Raw genomic sequence first — 7,874 nt, forward strand, 5'->3', positions numbered from 1 at the left:
TTCAGGGGACTCCTAAGGACCTGTCTACCCGCATTTCCCCCATCCCTGCGTCCCCTCCAAAGCAGACGGCCGACTGAGTCCCTGAGCATCCTCTCCCATCCAAGCAGGTCCAGAATCTGCTGCTGTTCCCACAGCAGCACCAAAGGTGAGGACCTCGGGAAAGGTGACAGGAGCTTCTTTTACGTGCCAGTGAGGAATAACTGTCTTCTACAGCCAGTGTGTTTCTCCATGTTATTGGAGAGAAAGCTTTCCCTCCAGTATTTAACCTTCTGCCCATCCTTTGTGTTTTGAAACACTTCTACATACTGCTGTGAAGAGGTGTGAGGTATCTCTGTTTTGTGAGAGTGCTGGGCACACCTCTGTGTGTGGGGCTATAGCAAGGCATTTTAATGGAGTTCAACTATAAAGGGTGGGTAACAAATAAAATAAAATCTAGCAGCAAAGGTAAGGCAAATGTCCAAACCTCACAGGGAAGGCCTTGAAAGACTTCTTGATTCCTCACTGATGATAGATGTATTCGCAAAAATAAGGAGCAACAGAGCACAGAAACGGTCATGCCCTGAGAGGTCTAGAAAAAGTTCCCCAACCATTTTAGTGTAACCACCGTTGCTCCTTTCTCTCTTGTCGCTTCTGTTATCTCCCCATGACACACACCTCCTGCTCCTGAGATCCCTACTATAGCCCTGGTCTCCTTCTCGCGCCACATTGTGGCACTTGTCCCCACGAACACCCACACAGCCGCTAGGTCCCTGCTGCTGCCTCCATCCTCCATGCCAGCCACCCCCGTGCCACCTCCTCCTCGGCCACGGGCACCACTGCTCACCCAGAGCATCCAAAAGCGCATTAGCTGGAGCTGGAGCAGCACCACCACCTCAGCCCACCACCTTTGCAACAGATGTTTCCCTAACTTGCCTGGGCAATCTCTTCTCACGCTTAATGAGACTCGCTATTGCAATTAGCATCAATATTGAAAAGGCTTCTCACAATGCCTACCCTCAATTGTCAGTGTTGCTGTTCAAGCCCATTAGTTCTTGTCCTGTCCCTCCTGGCCATGGGGAGTCATTTTCTTCCCTTTCTCTTTAGCTGCATTTTACCTATTTGAAGATGGCTGTTTTTTCCATTAAGTTGTCACTTCTCTAGATTAAATAAATCCAAATTCAAAAGATACTGAGCTGTTAAAGGTGTTTTGTTTGCAGTATTTAACGCTGAACCAAACAATCTAAAGGCTTTTCAAATCAACTGGAAGCATTCCCATTGACATACATCCTAAACCAGGCAAAACTGTAAATCTCATCCAAGGGATCGAATCTCAGTCAGGAGACACTTCAGGTCTCATCAAAATGTCATTGAAAAGTTGGAAGACATTTCACGTCTCCTTTCGAGAAGGAAGAGTTTTGTTCAATTTTTAATACTTTTGGTTGCTGATCACAATAAAATGATTTAATTTCTTTTTTTCCCATGGTTGTATTCTTTGTGGTTGTGAGGATTTTGGCTTCTCAGGACTTACCCAGCCTTCCAGAGTGTGTTGTGCGCATTCATAAATCAGGCTGAAATATGCTGGAAATGAAAACAGCCAAATCCCACATAAACATTTACCAATGGTGCATAAAAACATGAAAAGCAAGGTCTGGGATTTTTGCCTTTCATGTCCTAATACAGAGAATTAAAGCCAAAATGCAAACTAAAGTTGTTTATTTGGCCTTTTGTTTCGTTTTCTTGTTTATTCATTTTGTGTGGGTTCAGTGTTACGCCAACCACACAGTGAAGGCTGGTGCCTGCAAACACAGGGATGTCAAGAACCAGGAGCGCGTGGAGGCCACTCCTTTGCTCTTTTTAAATGAGCTTTCTGGAGGCTGCAGTTGGGCTTGTTGTTGTCACGTCCTCCACCATCAGAGAAGACACACCAACCATCACTTGGCAGGTTTTTGCTTTGAATAACTGACTGGCTTTGGTATTAGATTATTTAGTTTCTTCCTAGTGTGTCTGTCACTACTCAACCGCGTAGTATGTACTTGTTCACTCAGTAGTATGTACTCATCCGACAATCTCAGCACCCACGGAACATGTTGTTTGCAACATCATGCTAAAATCCCTTGCAAACGTCAACCTATGTAGTATGAGCTGTGTTGGGAGAGGATAATGACTGAATTACACCACGTATGTCCAGACCACGTAGCTGCATAACTCCGATGAAACTGCACATCCCTGAACAACTCCCCTGAAGTGCCACTTGAGAAGGTTTTTTCATGGAAAGAGAATGGACCCATAGCAATTTGGTTTCAAATACATACACCTTTTTTGGTAAAATATTGTACAGACTCTATGGGTTCCTGCCATTATGCTGTTCCCAGTGTTATCATGCAATCTATTTGCCCAGCATTGGGATTAAAGCAAAGCTCAGAAACAAAGTTCTTTGCTTGTTTGTATGCTAAATTTCTTGTGCTTTGGTGTCCTGTTTATCTTTCTATTCTAATTTTGGAGTATGAAGCAGATAATTCAATTCTGTAGTCCTCCTTCCCAGGAACATACTATAAAAATATTTATAATTGGGTATAAATAAACATTGTTTTGTTTCTGGATCCTGTAGCTCGCAAGTAGATTCATTTTCCAGTTGTTAATAACAAATCCCCATATTTCGTAGATTGAGACTAAAAAAATAGCTGATTTGGGTTTGCAGGATATGGGTAAGAAACACAATTTTTCTTGTTTTTGTTACTTTCTCCCCATGCCTTGCTATAGAAGCCCACATATATTCATTGACATCAAGCTGAATTAAGCAGCTAAGCATAACCTTCTGCTCACAGTTCTGATTTAGGTGTCCTTTAATGCCTGGGACTGAACGCTTGCACCAAATTCCAATTAAATAACTAAATGAATATACTCTGGAGATCACTTTCATTTGACTCACAATTTTATTTTTTTTAGTAGCTCCATCAGACTCACCAACCACGGGCAAACTTTTTTAACAGAAGTGCACTAGAATCTACCTTGAACGGGAAATCAGGCAGACAGCCACTGCAGCTGGGTTGTCCACCATGCTTGAAAACCCAGAGGAAACAGCAAAGGCATTTCTTGAGACTGACCCACCACCACCCTTTGTTTGTCACAAGTTCCAGATAAAAAGAATTGCGGTCCTTTGATGTCCACCATCCCTGAACCCAAGCACAATTTTTCGCACAATTTCTGTTCAATGCCATATGTTAAAAGGAGAAGAGATTTTCCTTTTTTTTTTTTCCCTTTATTTTGGTAGTTTGTTTTTATTTTCATGATTTTTTTAAATTTAATTTTTATTTGTTTTGGCAGTTTACATCTAGCTGGGAGAAACTAAGGAGATATTAAAATTCTCACAACAGCTTGTGTGTTTTAGGAGATTTTCTATTTCAGGCTCAAGAGCTATGACACAAAAAGCACATTTTAACAAAATCACGCCCAGCTGAAGAAACTTGTCAGTGACCCAGCTGGGTCGCTGGGAGGGAGATTTGTTTTCATTTCCTAGAATAACACTTGGATCACCTCTTTTGCCCTGAATCACCTGGTACCCATCCAAGCAGATTTTTCCTCCTTCTTTCTGAAATAAGTGAATTAGTCACAGGCTGTAATGTAGAAATTAATTAGACTGCTGCTGTTCTAAAGAGCCTGTCAGGTTTAAATGACTGTCGTCTTCTTTTTTTTGTATTTTTTTTCCAACTATAGTTTCAGAGAGATGGCTTCTCTCTTTCCTCCTCTTTCTGTATGAAGGCTGTAAGGGCAATATTTTGTCCTCAGACATAGTCGGGTAAATCTGTTGAGTCTAAGGAAGTTTTCTGTGGGGGTACGTGTGTCTAAATAGAGTAGATAAAATGTGGGGTTTGAACAGTTGCAGTCAGACGAGTGCTGCCTAGTAGCCTTGGAGGCTGAAATGCATCTTCTAGGATAGGGATGAAAGTCCAGTAGAAACCCATCTACTGGTGACGGGGATGAAGTCTCTTATGTTTTTTCCATATGACTTTTTCCTTTCTTGCTTCTTTTTCCTCCCCTCTCATCCCTGCTCCTACCATGCAGATAACTTCCCAGTGCACGTCAAGATCTTGTTACTCCTTGCTTTATCTCCCTCATCCCTTCTGCTTATTGCTTTTTAATTTGGGCACTGAATAAAATCAGGCACTCAGTACAAAAACTGAATTTTCTTCTGTGCCTGACCAAGTTGCTAGCACAAAAGGACCCTGACTTGAGGGCTCCTCACTTGCTGAAGTCATCTGGTTATAAAAGGTTTATACACAGGTTCAGCTGGGGATGTTGAGGTGTTTCTGAAGCATTTGGCATTAGTTACCACCATCTTCCATTGCTAAGCCTGAATTTGAGCAGAGCTTTTTGTATGAGATACGGTGAAAAATGAGTTATGCTGATGCGAAGGCTCTGTTCTCCCATGCAAAGAGGTGGCAGGGCGCATGACTCAATATTAATGTAGCGGAGCTAGGCCTTCTTTCCAAAATGCTGGATCCTGCCGTCCCTAGTCGCAGTCCCCCAACTGTGAAGCCCCAGTTACAGGAGGGTGGCCAAAATCTGTTGCTTCGGTTTCTTTTCAAGCTCCTGGGCAGCTTGGGCAGAATGCATTTGAAAGCTGCACTGTCCATGTAGAGTAAACACCTGATCTGAGTCTTGCCAGTGTGAAACAAGCCTTCTTTGTTTCATAAAAGTTCACTGGATTTCTCTAAGGAATGCATTGTTGAGGAAGACAAGTGAACTGCTCTCTGTCAACACTGGAAGGATTAATCTACGCATCACACCAGATGCTTCCCGAAGGCTGTGAAGTATGACAACTGGGATGACAGTTCAAGCTGAAAATTAACTGTTTGAAATACAGACTAGAATTGGGACAGTCTTGAGGGGGCTCGGGCATTGCATTTTGAAAAAAACCATTTTGTTTCCTAGCAGATAAGGCAGTTCCGTTGACCCGGTAATGCTTACAGCTGCATGCGCTTTGGTGCCCAGGGCCTGGCTGTGTGAGCCATGGGAGCATGCGGCTAAGACCTCAGCTGGCTCGTGGTACCCCCGCCCCAAGAGGTTCCCCAGACGGGGCTTTCCTTGCTGGGGATTGCTCTTGTCGGGGCTGCTGGACAGCACAAGTGGGCCAGGGCGGGAGATGCTGCAAATCCCTGCAACCCTCTCAGCCCACAGAGCCACCCCGAGGGACCCCACGCAGAGCCACCACCGTGGACATGGGCTGGGGGTCTGGTCTGCGAGGGGACGGGGGAACCAACCACCCCCAGCTCCGCTTCGGGACACTGGAGAAACTGAGAGGTGGAAAAAGTCTGCCATCATTTTTCGCTTGGCATCACTAATTTTCTCCCTGGCCGCATGCAGTTGGCTCCTCTTGGGCCAGTGGCTGCCATGGATATGCCAAGGGGAGGGTTTAACAACTGGTCCCATAGAAGAGAAGGGCTGCACACAATAATTAAGGTAACTGAAAAATCAAGGTATTATAAACAAACCCTTGGCAAAAAAAAAAAAAAAGCTAATGTTTTTCAAAGTTGAAAGTATTTCCATTGTATGAAATTACCAACTTAAAAAAAAAAAAGGCTGGTCAAACTGCAGAGCAACCCCTTTAAGTCCACACGCTTATAAATTCTGAAACATGTTTTATCAGCCTTATAGGGAACCCAGTTAACGTGAGTCCCATGCTGACTGCTGTTTGGACGCTACTGCTGCACAGAGGATGTCTGTTGGGGTCAGGTACCTTATGTTATTCAGCGCTACCTCCCTCTCTCTTGTGTTTTCCTCTAAAATCAATATTGGCAAATTTTGTAACCTGTATCAAAGTCCACTCAAACCGGTAGACATCATGGGTGTTTAGTGGGCTTAAGGACTGAAGATGCCACCAAATATTTTAACTATTTCTTTTAATGTAATGTAGAAAACACATCTATTGTATTGTATTTTAATGCATTGTAGGAAAAAATACATAATGATAATGAATTTTCTTTAGTGCACTGGAGGGGCTTAGACAAAAATAGAATGACACACTGAAAGGGGACCCCAGCAAGCAGGTAAGAGCGTTTGGTAAAAGCGTGGTGAGCTGCATATGTGTAGCAGGTTAGTCACAGCCTAGAGGTTAGATACAGCCTAGGTCTGAATTACTGCTTTGAACAGACCAGTGTCAGCAGATCTGTTCCTTATAGCAAGGTGTTTGTCTGTGACACTGTTTCTGTGACTTTGAGAATAATATCAATCAATGTGGGTAACAATCTGGAAGTAGTTCAAGAGCCAAGGGGTAACATAGTGGTCTTCACTGTGCGGATCTTCGGCTGGAAGCCGGGTAGCATACGTGCACAGTGCAAAAGTAATCCCTAAGGGGCCACATGCATTCAATTTTTACCTCAATAAGTGAAACACCAAAGGCAGCGACCTTCTGCTGTGCTATTCTGAGCACTGGCTTCCTTGATTAGTCCATTGCTGGCCACATAAACCACAATATGACATGCTGGAGTCCCCACTAGGTGATGATGGCATTGTGTCAGTGTAACTCTAACTTCATGCAACTGCCATAAGGACATTCGGATGCGTCACCTTTGGAAGACACTTTAAAATCAGGCCCAAAACCACAGGAACTCGAGTCTGGTGAGCAGCACAGGTTAGAGCACACTTTCCCTGCTGATGGGCTCCTTAGAAAGCTGTTGTAAAGCTTTTCCTCCAATAGCCTGAGACCGCGGGGGTCACTGAAAACACATCAGTCACTCTAATAGTTGATCCAATTTCCTTTTGTCTTCCAAAGAATCATCCCTGAGCCTAGTGAATGAGTAGAATAGGTGTTCTGCACCTCTGGGAGAAGTTCATTTTGGTGATGGCACAGCGGAAATCCTCCTGGATGAAGTACAGTGCCGAGGGAAGCCCTTCTCTGGCAGTGCTCCCATAATGGATGGTTTGTCAATCACTGTTTTCATCAGGAAGACACTGGTGTCATCTGTGCAGCTAAATTCTGATTTATTGACGTCAGCAATCAATAACATGTTATACATATCTGCTGGACTGAGATTCTGGTGCTTAGCGAAAGGGAACTGAACTACCAAAATCATTGTCTCTTCAGGACATTCCCAAACTATTCTCCTGTATTTCAGCAAATACTTCGCAAGAGAGAACCATAACCCACATGTTAGACTCCACACTCAAAATCTTTAAATAGTAAATTCTAAGGAGCAGGACAGTTACATTTCCTTTTTTTTGGCAGAGTATAATGCCATTCAGAGGCTTACCCATCTTCCCATTCCCATTGCTTCCTAACTAAAGAATTAATTCAACCGATTGTTCATAAGAATCACAGAGAAACTAACTAGCAAAAGTTTCCTTATGTGATGTAGAAAAACATCTGGCAACTCAGGAAGAGTACAGGGATCGCGTTAGGTCGTGCAGAGAGGATATTAGAAAGGCAAAAGCCCAGCTAGAACTCAACCTGGCCACTGTCGTGAGAGGCAACAAAAAATGCTTTTATAAGTATGTTAATGACAAAAGGAGAGCCAAGGAGAATCTCCATCCTCTATTGGATGCGGGGGGGAACGTTGCCACCAAGGATGAGGAAAAGGCTGAGGTACTCAACGCCTTCTTTGCCTCAGTCTTTAGTAGTCAGAATGGTTATCCTCAGGGTACTCAGCCCCCTGAGCTGGAAGACAGGGACGACGAGCAGGATAAACCCCCCATAATTCACGAGGATGAAGTTCATGACCTGCTATGCCACCTGGACGTTCACAAGTCTATGGGGCCGGATGGGATCCACCCGAGGGTTCTGAGGGAGCTGGCGGAGGAGCTTGCCGAGCCGCTCTCCATCATTTACCAGCAGTCCTGGTTAACTGTGGAAGTCCCGGATGACTGGAGGCTTGCCAATGTGACGCCGATCTATAAGA

This window comes from Calonectris borealis, chromosome 7 (assembly GCF_964195595.1).
Source record: "Calonectris borealis chromosome 7, bCalBor7.hap1.2, whole genome shotgun sequence".
NCBI classification, from domain to species: domain Eukaryota; kingdom Metazoa; phylum Chordata; class Aves; order Procellariiformes; family Procellariidae; genus Calonectris; species Calonectris borealis.